We start from the raw sequence: 12070 nt of genomic DNA on the forward strand, positions 1-12070 counted from the left end.
AATTGGATGCGACTATGTGCGGTGCAGCTTTGATAGAATTGGATTCGATATGGTGTGTACAATTTTTTTGTATAGGGTTGGTCAAAGGTTCTTCATATTTGGTTCGGATTAGGTCGGTTTGGGTTGGATTAAGATAGATTTTATTGGATGGAATTTGATCCACGCATATACACTATACTATATTACTATGTTGAGTTGAATAAGGATTTTTACACTAGATTTCCTCTCTTCTCTTTTGATAGGAAAGATTGACTAAAATTGCTAAAATTTGTAAACTTCTTCACAAATTTAAACCAATACTTCCTCCATTCTAGTAATATTGTAACAACTGGACTTTTACACTATTTATCACGCTTGTTTGACCACATATTATGATTTATACGTAAAGTAAAATATAGTCATATGAGGTCCTGTTAAATTCGTCTCGTAAAATACATTCATAATATCAACTTTTTATAATTTTTACTCTTATATAATTATTGATATTTAGCGTATAAAATGTGTTTTGGGATGTGTAATTTCATCCTTGTTGCAATATTTGTGGAATAGAGGAAGTATATAGTATATATTAAAATATTACTCCCTCTGTCCCTTATCTACAAGCCTATTTTCTATTTTTTACGGAAATTAAGAAACTTTGAGATTCCTTAAAACCCATTCTTAAACTATATGAATTTCAATCTATTAACTTCTCCAATGAAAAGCCACAAGTACCAGTAGATCCCACATTTGACATGTCAATTATCAAAACAAAAACGTTAAATACTTCGTTTATGCGATCCCAATTAAGCTACTTGCATTGCTATTAGACATATGCATGTAGGGTTAGAGAGAGATAGAGAGAAAGAAAAGGTACGAAGTAGCTGATAATTATTGAAGAGATGGAAAGAGAAAGTGTTGGAAAAATATGTCAAAAGTAAAAAAAAAAATGATGACAACTCATCTAAAAGAGGAAATATTGTCAAAAAGTACATTCTTTAAATAGAAATAGGCATGTAATTTTAGTTTCCCCAAAATAAAATACAGACATATAGATAAGGAAAGGAGGGAGTACAAACTTCATCACAAATTTAAACTAATATATCATATATACTACGCAGTAAAATATTACGGAGTAATTTCTTTTTAATATTACGTAATTATTACTTATTTGTTACTCAAAATATCAATGGTCAAGTTGCACCCTAGACACTGTAAAAGCCTAACTTTGTGATTAAAAGAAAATAGAACGAGTAATGTAATTCAATTCAACCCAATCTAATCCAATGAACTTTAATTTTATATTTTTATATATTGAAATCAATATTATAATGTTAAAGTAGATTGTATTCTAATCACGAGACTGCAAGAGTGTATCATTTGAAATATAAGCAAAAAAAAGTTTTGAGTGTGCGTAGTAAGCTGTAGGAGCTTCGAACTTTTTGTAGTTTAGTAAAGTGAGGTTGGTTAAGATAAAAGAGGTTGTAATAGAGTATTAAATACGAGTATTACTCTTTGTTCAAAATAAAATACGAGTATTACCCGTGCTGGTCGTGTATCTTGAACATATAGTTAATTACTAAATTATAACTTCTACGACAATTATTAGGGACTAGGGAGTACCTTTTATAAAGATTTGTTTTTATCTCACATATTTTATTAAATAAGTAATTTGAAACTAATACATAAGAGTTTGTTTGGCATTGTTTTTTGTTTTCAGTTTTCAGTTTTTTGAAAATAAAAAATCAAAAACAGGAACTAGGGTGTTTCCACTTTTTTGTTTGGCATCACAATTATTAGGGACTAGGGTGTTTCCACTTTTTTGTTGTCGGTTTTCAAAAATCATAATTTTAATAAGTTTGACTGATTTTTTTATTCATTATATGACATATATCATATGATTTAAAAAAACAAAAAACCAAAAACCAGAAAGCCACAGTGATGTCAAACGAATCCTAATAAATAATTATATTTTTTATGACACCTCATAGGATCAGATACCCTTTCAAATATTTAATAGTACCAATTAATTTCGTATTCCCTCTTTCCCTTATTTAATTTTTGCCCCATTTGAATTATTACGGTCTTCTTTGTCCCTTATTTTTTGCCCCATTTGATTTATCACAGTCTTCAAGACATGTGTTCAAACGTATATATCTCCATTTCTATACGCGTAAAAATTATAAAAGTTTGATATTAATAAACTATACATTGAGACGATTCTAATAAGATCCCACATGTATATATTATCACTTATAAATTAACGAGAATTCATGGTCAAAGTTTATAAATTTGACCCTTATATTTACAATGGGACAAAAAATAAGAGACAAAAGAAGTATAACATTAGAGTTATAATGTATTTTTCCCACTTCCCACTCAATAACAGAACATTGTTTGAGCACAAAAACTACTGGTAGTTTTATACCTTTTGGGTTTATCCTGATTGTTGAATAGTCAAGCCTCGAGCATTCTAGACTCGTCCATCCAGTCTTTAAAGCCCAATAAATAAGTCTATTACGGCCCAAATTTAAATTGTTCTCCTAGATTACAAAATAGTCCAAGTAAATGTGATGTCAGAATTAAAAAAAAAATAAAAAAATGTGATATCAGAATTCCACCTCTCCATGCTAACTTAATGCATGTAGCAACAATGCAAGCCAACGTTACAAACCTTATCTTACCATAAAAGGCTGTGCAAATACCTAATTCTTATGTGATCACGAACAATATTAGCACCTCCGGCAATTAAATAGACGGGGATATTATATAGCAGTCCCGTCAGAGTCCAATAAGTTTTATATTGTGCAACAGAGGTAGTATAACATAATTAAATCACAATAGGAGGTTGTAAGTTGTCCTTTTATTCGGTTGCATATACATATACATATACATACAACCGGGTGTATCTTCAACGATACGTACTAGTTCACATATCAAGCTGTTTTACAGCATAATCAACCTTGGAGCATGGTAGTCTGAAAGTGTTCTTTCATCTTCCAATGTTTCCGGTGTAGATTAAGCGTTGTTGATCGGGTGGGATGCCTTCATTGTCTTGAATCTTGGCTTTATTTCACGTATTCATATTGAATTGCAGGATTCAACTTCTAGAGTTTTGGTTGCATGGCTCTCAAAAAAATTTGCATTTTAGAAGTTTGTAATGCAACTATTTTATGGAGATATGTATTGAAGATTGTATCTTGGACAAAGAAAAGGATTGGGGTTTTTTGGATTTATATAATTATATTGGAGGGATTTTGTAAATTGATAAGACTAGTTATATTGGGTTTGGAATTAGATTCTGGAAATAAGAAGGAATTTTTGTGAGTGCGATTTGAGTATGTGGGGTGCAGCTTTGATCGAATTGGATTCGATATGGTGTACAATATTCTTGTATAATAGGGTTGGTCAATGGTTCTTCATTACTTCTTCGTACAAGGTTCAGATTAGGTCGATTTGGTTTGAATTACATTAGAATTGTTGTGTGTTCGACTTTAATTTGAGATATTCTCATATATGCTCTCTACAAAGTTGAATTGAATACGGTGTAAGTATATATGCATGATTTGTAAAATATACTTTCTCCGTTCCAATAACATTGCAACCATCGATGAAATTACGCATCTCAAATCACATTTTATATGTTAAATATCTATAATTATAAAGAGTAAAGTTATAAGAAGTTGATATTGTGAAAATATTTTATGAGACGAATCTAACAAAATCTCACATGACTATATTTTACTTAACGTATGAATCATATTTATGTGGTCAAACAAGAGTAATGAATAGTGCAAAAGTCAAGTTGTTGCAGTATTATTAGAATGGGGGAATTATATATGATTCAATCTATTGATTCTAATCTAATAAACATTAACTTTGTATATTGAATTTAGTCTAATAATATAAAGTCGATTTAATTCTAATTGCGAGAGTGTAGCGTTTGATATCACAACAAAAAGGTTGAAGACTAGTCTAGCAAGCTACAAGGACCTAATCCTTAAACTTTTGTAAGCAATAAAAAATCCCATTAAGATGCATGGGATGTCAGTTGACATTCTTTTGAAAATAAAAACTACAATATATAATAAATTCTTTTTTCGTATTTCCCTTAAAATATACTTCTTTGAAGTAATTTATAGACCTATTTGATGGGGCTCTATAAACTTTCGGTGAATGTTATACAGAGCATCAAGTCAGCCATGGCTAAATTCTGGTGGGGGCATAGGGGCAATCAAAGTAAGGTACACTGGAAAAATTAGGTGATATAGTATAAAAACATATTCTTGGGCCTCAACCATCAACTTAATTTTTTGGTTGAGTTGGTCCTCTAACAAGGTATTAGAGCCAGCGTGACACATAGGTCACGGGTTCAAATCTCATCAACCCCTCACTTTCAAGTGGAGTATTTCGCGCAGGGTATGCGGAGGGCCCATGCTGCATCCACATTTCAAACCCAAAGGGATCTCATGTGAGGGGGCGTGATAGAGTATAAAAACATATTTTTGGGCCTCAACCATCAGGTTAACCTTTTGGTCGAGTTGGCCCTCTAACAAGGGCGATATGTGTACCCCAAAGTGTTTGGGGGGGGGGGGGAATGGGGTTTAAGGATCTAGGTGTGTTTAATGACGCTTTGCTAGCGCTGGGGCGTCAAGCTTGGAGGTTGATCCGAAAACCTAATTCTTTACTTGGCCGAATTATGCGAGCAAAGTACTACCCAAATCGATCTTTTTTAGAGGCTAGATTGGGGTGTGCTGATAGCTACTCATGGAGTAGTATACGGAGCTCGAACTCTCTGGTTCTAGAGGGGTATATTTGGCGAATTGGGGATGGAGGAAAGGTGAAGATCTGGGACGATCCCTGGGTAGCTGACGAAGAAGGGAGGTTCATTACTAGCCCAGTTTTGGAGGACATGAGCATGGTCAAGGATATTATCACTGTTGAAGGGAAAGAGTGGAATGTTGAGCTGATCGAGGACCTTTACAATGAGAGGGATGCGAAATGCATTCTTTCGATCCCTTTAAGTTGGCGAGGTGGAGAGGATGAGATAACCTGGGCCTTTTCAAAGGATGGTGAGTACTCGGTTAAGACCTCCTACATGATTGGGAAAGGGTACAACCTCGATAATTTTCCACCGTGCCTTTGTTGACATTTGGGGCATGAATGTAAGCCCAAAAGTTCGCCATTTTCTATGGAGAATATGTACTGGTACTTACCGGTTAAGAAGCTGCTTTTAACAAGGCACATGGATGCTGATGCGTGCTGTTCTTGGTGCGGAGAAGAGGAGACAGCAGCACATGCCATTTTTTATTGCACCCGAGTGCGTGATCTTTGGACTGAGAGCAGGTGTTTGACAATGGTGAAATGGGAAGAAGCGGGGTCGTTTTGCGATCTTATTGTGAGCTGGGAAGAGTTGGATGCAAAAATGATTCAAAGGGGAGTTTTCCTTGCTTGGTGTATCTAGTTTGAAAGAAATCATAAGGTGTTTGAAAACAAAACAACGCCTAATTATACTCTTGGGGAGAGTGGCAAGATGGGTGGAGGAACATGGCAATTACTCGGCAAAAATATACCAAGCAGCCCCTGTGAAGCGTCCAACTCGTGCGAAGCTATGGTCTGCCCCCCTGTTAGCTCCGTAAAGCTCAATGTTGATGCTTGCCTTCATGATGAAGGCTGGGTGGGGCTTGGAGCTGTCGCAAGGGATCATGAGGGAAGGGTATTGTTCTTGGCAACCAAAAGGATCAAAGCTTATTAGCCACCCGAAATTGTTGAAGCTAAGGCACTTGAATTTGCGTTGAAATTGGGCAGGAAGTATGGCTATGAGGACATTGTGCTGGAGTCCGATTGCCAACTCCTCATCAACAAATTGTCAAAGGGTGTGATCTTCTTTTCTGATCTTGATTTGATCCTTGGAGATATTATGTATTTAGGCTCTTGTTTTAAGTCTGTCGCTTTTGTCTCATGTGTTGAGAGATGGGAATTATGTTGTCCATCATCTCGCTAGGCTCGTTTCTTTTGGTATAGAGTAGGTATGGGAGAATCAATATCCTAGTGATATCTCTCCATATGTACTCTTAGATATTTTGATGCTTAATGAATAATGAACTAGGCAGCTTTTCTTCCAAAAAAAAATAAAATAAAATAAAATAAAATTGATAGGCCACGTGAACTATTTTCAAAATATCACTAGTATGACATTTATGTTTGTATATTTGTAAATTACTAACAAATTAAGTAAAAAAGTTTACAAATCTATGTTAAACTAATTCTTACTCATAATAATATGAATATAGTGACTCTAAAAAGCAATTTAATTAGTTGAATACTCTAGTAAATATTTTGAAAATATTCCAAAACGATTAAGGATTAAAAACAAAAAAATCCTTTTACCAATATCAGCTTATGATAGCTATAAAGTCAAACTTTGTAATTTTTTTCCAATAACAATTTGGGGCATTGTTGAGGCACACAATTAGTCAAATTTTTGGGTTTTTTTTTTTCTTGATTTCTAAATTGTTTAGGGTTGAAGGCTGAAAACTCATGTATTAAGTCTTTTAGTTCCCAAAAGTCTATTATAGCCCAAAAATGGCCAAGACACCAAATACGACCAAGTACTTGTATTTATTAAAAAAAGCATAGTGTTTCTCCCTATTCTCTCTTCTCTCTCCTCTTTTCCCTTTTAGGGTTTTAATTTTTTTTTTTGCTATTTAGATCAGAAGAAATTAGACTATTTTTTACCCTTTTTCTTTAATTTAATTTAGGTTTTTGCTTTACTTTGTTCTCTTCATTTGTGAAAGTCTGTCCCATTTTTTTTGGATTTTTCCTAATTTTTAGGAATTTTGATTCCCATCTATGGATGATAATTTTTATTTTTAGGGTTTTAATAATTGGGAAGGTGATTTGAATTCATATAAGTTTAGGGTTTGTCATCAACTTTCTGATCAGAACATTAGCGCAGATTGCGAATGTCTACTTCGAAAGATGCGTAGACATCGAAAATCACTTCACGCGTCAAGCTTGAAGCGGTGGAGTGTGAACTATTATGCCAAATATGCAAAATAGTAATGATTTTGATTATAAAAGTTACGTTATTTTCTCTAAATCTGTGGTTTACAGATCAATGGAGTTATTATAAATATTGTATGACTATTTATTAATGGTATTATTTTCTCCCGGTAAAAAAAAAATGGTACTTCTATTTGTTACTCCATAGCAAGCAGCCAAGCAGTGATAGTTTGGCCGTTTAGGCGGATATCATTAGGATTTTGAATGGCACAGCTTTGGCCCACGAAATATAGGTTCACTATTTGTTAGTAACTTAGTACATAAGTACAACCACTGATTCTGCTCACGCAATCCAACATCTAGGTTTATTATTAATGCTAAGAGGGGTTAAGGTTAAGCCCCAAAAACAACAACTAAAATTAACAAATTACGGAGTACTTCGTAATAAAGTGCGGCAAATTGGAAATGCCTTGCGATTATTATACTGTAATATCTTTTACTAGAATTTGTCGATGCTTGAAGAGAATCAAGTCAATCAACGATGTAGTTCACCTTAAATTATCTTCATGTCTCACACACTTGTTTGAGATGGAGCTAGCCATCTATTCTATTTTTCTCTACTTGGGACAATGAACTAATGCAACATTAGTAAAGCAATGATTAACATCTAATTTTTTTTTTTTTAGTGCTCCACCCGATTCACCTTTTGGGCTTATTTGGATTGGGGTTCAATTATGAGTGGTTAGGTTAAGTGGCGGAGTTAGAAATTTCATATCGGGGTGACAAATGGACATCGTATACTTTTTACAAAATGTGTCAAAAAAATTCTTGACATATAGAAGTTAAATAGTATCCAAAATATATGGTCATACAATCAAAAACAATTGAAAATAATTAATAAATCGGACACTTGTCTATGAGAAGAGTCTTGAGTTTGTGGTTGGCAAGGTTTTATGAAGATATAAATTCTCCTCACAACATTTCTTTGATTTGTAGGATGATCCATTATGTTCAATCTTTTTATCACGGATCATGAGGAAGAAATTAAACATCATATATATATCAATTCTTAGTCCTCCTCTGGTGGTACCATTCTTTGAATTGTCAAAGATTGAGTAGTTTTCCTGTTGTCTTGAAATCGTTTAAATTAAGTGAACATTTGACATGTCGTAATTAAATTGAAAAATATAAACTAATAATTCAATTATCGTATCATACAATTGAAATTATAAGCAATATTATTTCTTTCAAAAACAAAAAAAAAATTGTTTACAATTTTTTTTTTAGACCAAAATTGTAAACAATTTTACACAAATTAAAAAGTTAACAACTGAACAACCCTAACTTTTTAATAAAATAATACACCCTCCGTTTTTTTTTAAAAAAAGCTACACTTGAGATTTTACACTATTCATATGTCATCCTTGACTTAATTTTTTCACTAATATATAATGTATAAATATGATCATATAATATGTTGTTGGATTTGTCATAATATCTACTTTTATAAATTAATTTTTTCATAATTTTTACTAATCTCTAATTAAAGATATTGATGGTAAAAGTTATATCTCGGCAAATGTGCAAATCCAAGTGTAGCTTTAAAAAAGAAGAGAGAGAGAGTAAATTTTATAATTCTATCTCAAGCAAATGTGCGTGATTTAAATTTTAACAAAACAACTTAAGTAATCCAAACTAATTCAAACATACTAACATACATATAAAAAATTAACAATCAAACAATTACAAATGGGATTTTAAACATTAAAAATAAAAAATAAATAAAAAGAACTGAATATTTTTTTTTTTTTTATTTGGAGGGGACAAGTCTCCCCCCTTGTACCCCTCTCCCTCCGCTGCTTAGGTTTCAGTCTCCTCCCAATTAATAATATGAATGCAATTAACATTAGACGGTTAGTTTCCTGGTTCGTATCACCGGGATGCATATTGGTTGTCCATGTAACAATATGATTAGCATCCAGAGTACCAGACCACTTTTCTGATCCATGCTGATAACCCAATGCCTACAAGGCTACAACCATTAACTTGGCATGAAAGGTTGTGGGTATACCTATCTTAGACTACTCTTACTCATGGGCCGAAAAAAATTATGCCAGTCTCTCTATACCAACTTTTTCACTCCTTTTTTTCACTTTTTCTCATGCGCATTTTATTTTAAAAAAAGCATCACATACTCATGGGTTAAAAAAAAAAAAAAAAAAAACACCATTATCTCTCCTACATTTTATCTCTCTTAAACTATCTAATTTTCTGATTTAAGAGGTAGGGCCTATGACTACTGTAGTAATTTATTTTTGCCATTTACATAAGCATTTCACAATCTCCTTATGGACATTTTTTTTTTTTTCTAGGATGTCATTTTTACCACTTTTACCATGATATTCTCCTCATGGACATTTTTTTTTTCTTTTTTCCGAGTGCTCTTATGGATAAAACATGTTGGATTGAGAATCTCTCGTGTGATCACGGATTAAAGAATACCAACTCTGAAAGTGGACGAAAATATAATCCAGCAGTCTTATCAGATATCAATGTGAATCAGTCAAGAAATCACTAGTTGTGTTTAACAGCATCCACATATTTTTAACTAAGATATCAAATAACGTAATCGTTTAAGAATACTAAAAAGTCGTATTCACTAAAAAGTCGTATTCATTACTATTAAATTTTGAATTCTGTTTAATTTATTTATGAATGCGGGTCCAACATGAACATTCTAAATCATTACAATATACCGGCTGTCATCTTATACTCCATTATATAGAGATATCAAGCTAAGCTTGGTCTAATGGGTAAATTTGTACCTAATAATTAAGAGGTTGTGGGATCAAATTTTATTAGAGGCACTTTAGGGTGGGGATTTCATTACCCTTTCCTTCCATTTTCAAAGTGTCTAGCCCGTTATCTTGGATCGGGAAAACCCGTGAGAGGTTCCGGCCCGATAGGGCCCTTCTCCTTACCAAAAAACAGGTTTATATATAGATGCCATTTTTTCCAATAAATAATACTCGTATTACAGCCCGTTTTGTATGCAGCTGGCCACACCATGTGACCGTTTGTCAAAGCAAAAAGTAACCTCTATAACACTGACTGGGTAACCCCTATATTACTGATGAAATAACCCCTATAACACACCGAGTAACCCTATAACACTAACAAAGTAATCCCATGATAACTTTTTTTTTTGGTGTTTAGAGAGCCACAAAACTGGTGATGAGAATCAATCACAAAATCACCTAGAATCAGGAGGGGAGCTCTAACCACTTAAGCTATTCCTCACTCTCATAACCCCATGATAACTGACCACAGAGTAAGAATTTGTGCTCGTCGTTGTCTCTGATAAAAATATAAAACATGACAAAACATGTGGCCTCTGGTCTTTTTTTTATTTTTTGTTTTTATAACACAAACAAAGATTTATATCAAACCTTCCTAACAAAGATTTTTGTGGCCTCTCTAGTCTCATTATCATGAGATATCAACAGATTTGGCAGTGTTTAGTTGGTTACGTGAATTTTGTACCAAGCAAAGTATCGTACTTTCATACCCCAATATCACACGAAAAAGACACAAAGCCTGCAATTGTAAGTTTGTAACTACACAAGTAATACTTTTTTACAAAAATAAGATAAAATAAAATACAGACATACACTAATAATCTACTGTAGTAATATACACAAGCAATAAAAGACGCACGGGGTGCGTCAGATTATATCACATTACAAACTCAAATTATTAGTCAAATATTCTAGAACTTGCTTAAATAATAAAATAATGAGTTAGAGCGTTTGTTATGGTGATAATTAGCCGACCACTTTTCATGTGGTGTTTGTTACATTGATGTGTAATTTCAATTATTTGTGTCTTCAATTGTCAATATGTAAAATTCATAAACATTTGATTTTATACATCCCCGTTTCTTCACAATTGCAACACTTTTTAAAATAGAAATGTCATAATAGTTGCAATACATTATAAAAAAAAAAAGATTTTTATGATGAATATTGTACTATTACCTTTATTTGAAATTCATGGTCCCCCTTATTATACTCCTAACAACCTTTTAACCTCATTTTAAATAAATTATATTATGTAAGGTCCGCTTTTTTTAAATATTGTGATATAGTGTGTGTTGCAATAATAAAGAATCGGAGAAGTACATAATAATAAATTAAAAAGTAGACATCATATGACTATATTTTTCCATAAATATAAAGTATTATACAAATTAAAAGTGGAGATAGTGAAAAAGTTAATCTATTGAAATTAAAATATGGAAGAAGTATTTTCAGTTTCATTTTGATAAAACTTTGGTAGTTAGATAAGATTAGGGATGTTAATTGGGCGGGTCAAGGTGTATGTTGGCTTTCCCATCTCCATCCCCACCTAAAATTTTCATCTCTATCCCCGCAGCGGATCCAAAATTCATCCCCATCCCCGTCTCTGTCGGGTCTAATTCCAAAACCATCTCCGCCCCACCCCCCACTTGGATATCCACCTCCACCTAATCCCCACCCAAGACCCGCCTAATCCCTGCTTCACATATACACAATCCTACATAATTAATATAGAATACAATTTTTTATTTATTTATTTATTTTTTAAATCAAAGTCAATATTACACATTTTTTTGTTTATAATATAAGTGTATTACAAAGTATTATATTTACTATTTTATTTTACATAATTTTTTATAAAATAGTATAAAAGTATATAATTTTTTTAAAAAATTAAATAGATGTGGGTATGGGGTGGGGATGGGCCGGGGCAGGTACAAAGTGGGGAGGTTGGGACGGAGCGGGGCGGGTATGAAGTGGGGCGGGTGGGGTGGGGTGGGGTACAATCTAAAATCCACCCCCGCCTCATCACCCATGGCGGGTATGGTTTTCATCCCCATCCCATCCTCGCCCCACAACCCGCTAAACTGAGACTCATCCCCGCCCCAATGGGGATGAGGTAGGTCTCCTACTTGACCCGCCCCACTAACATCCCTAGATAAGATGACTAAAAGTAGAAATATTAAATTTACATAAAAATTAATTACACCAAGAGAAAATTAATTAAC

Source organism: Chenopodium quinoa, unplaced genomic scaffold (assembly GCF_001683475.1).
Source record: "Chenopodium quinoa cultivar QQ74 unplaced genomic scaffold, ASM168347v1, whole genome shotgun sequence".
NCBI lineage: Eukaryota > Viridiplantae > Streptophyta > Magnoliopsida > Caryophyllales > Amaranthaceae > Chenopodium > Chenopodium quinoa.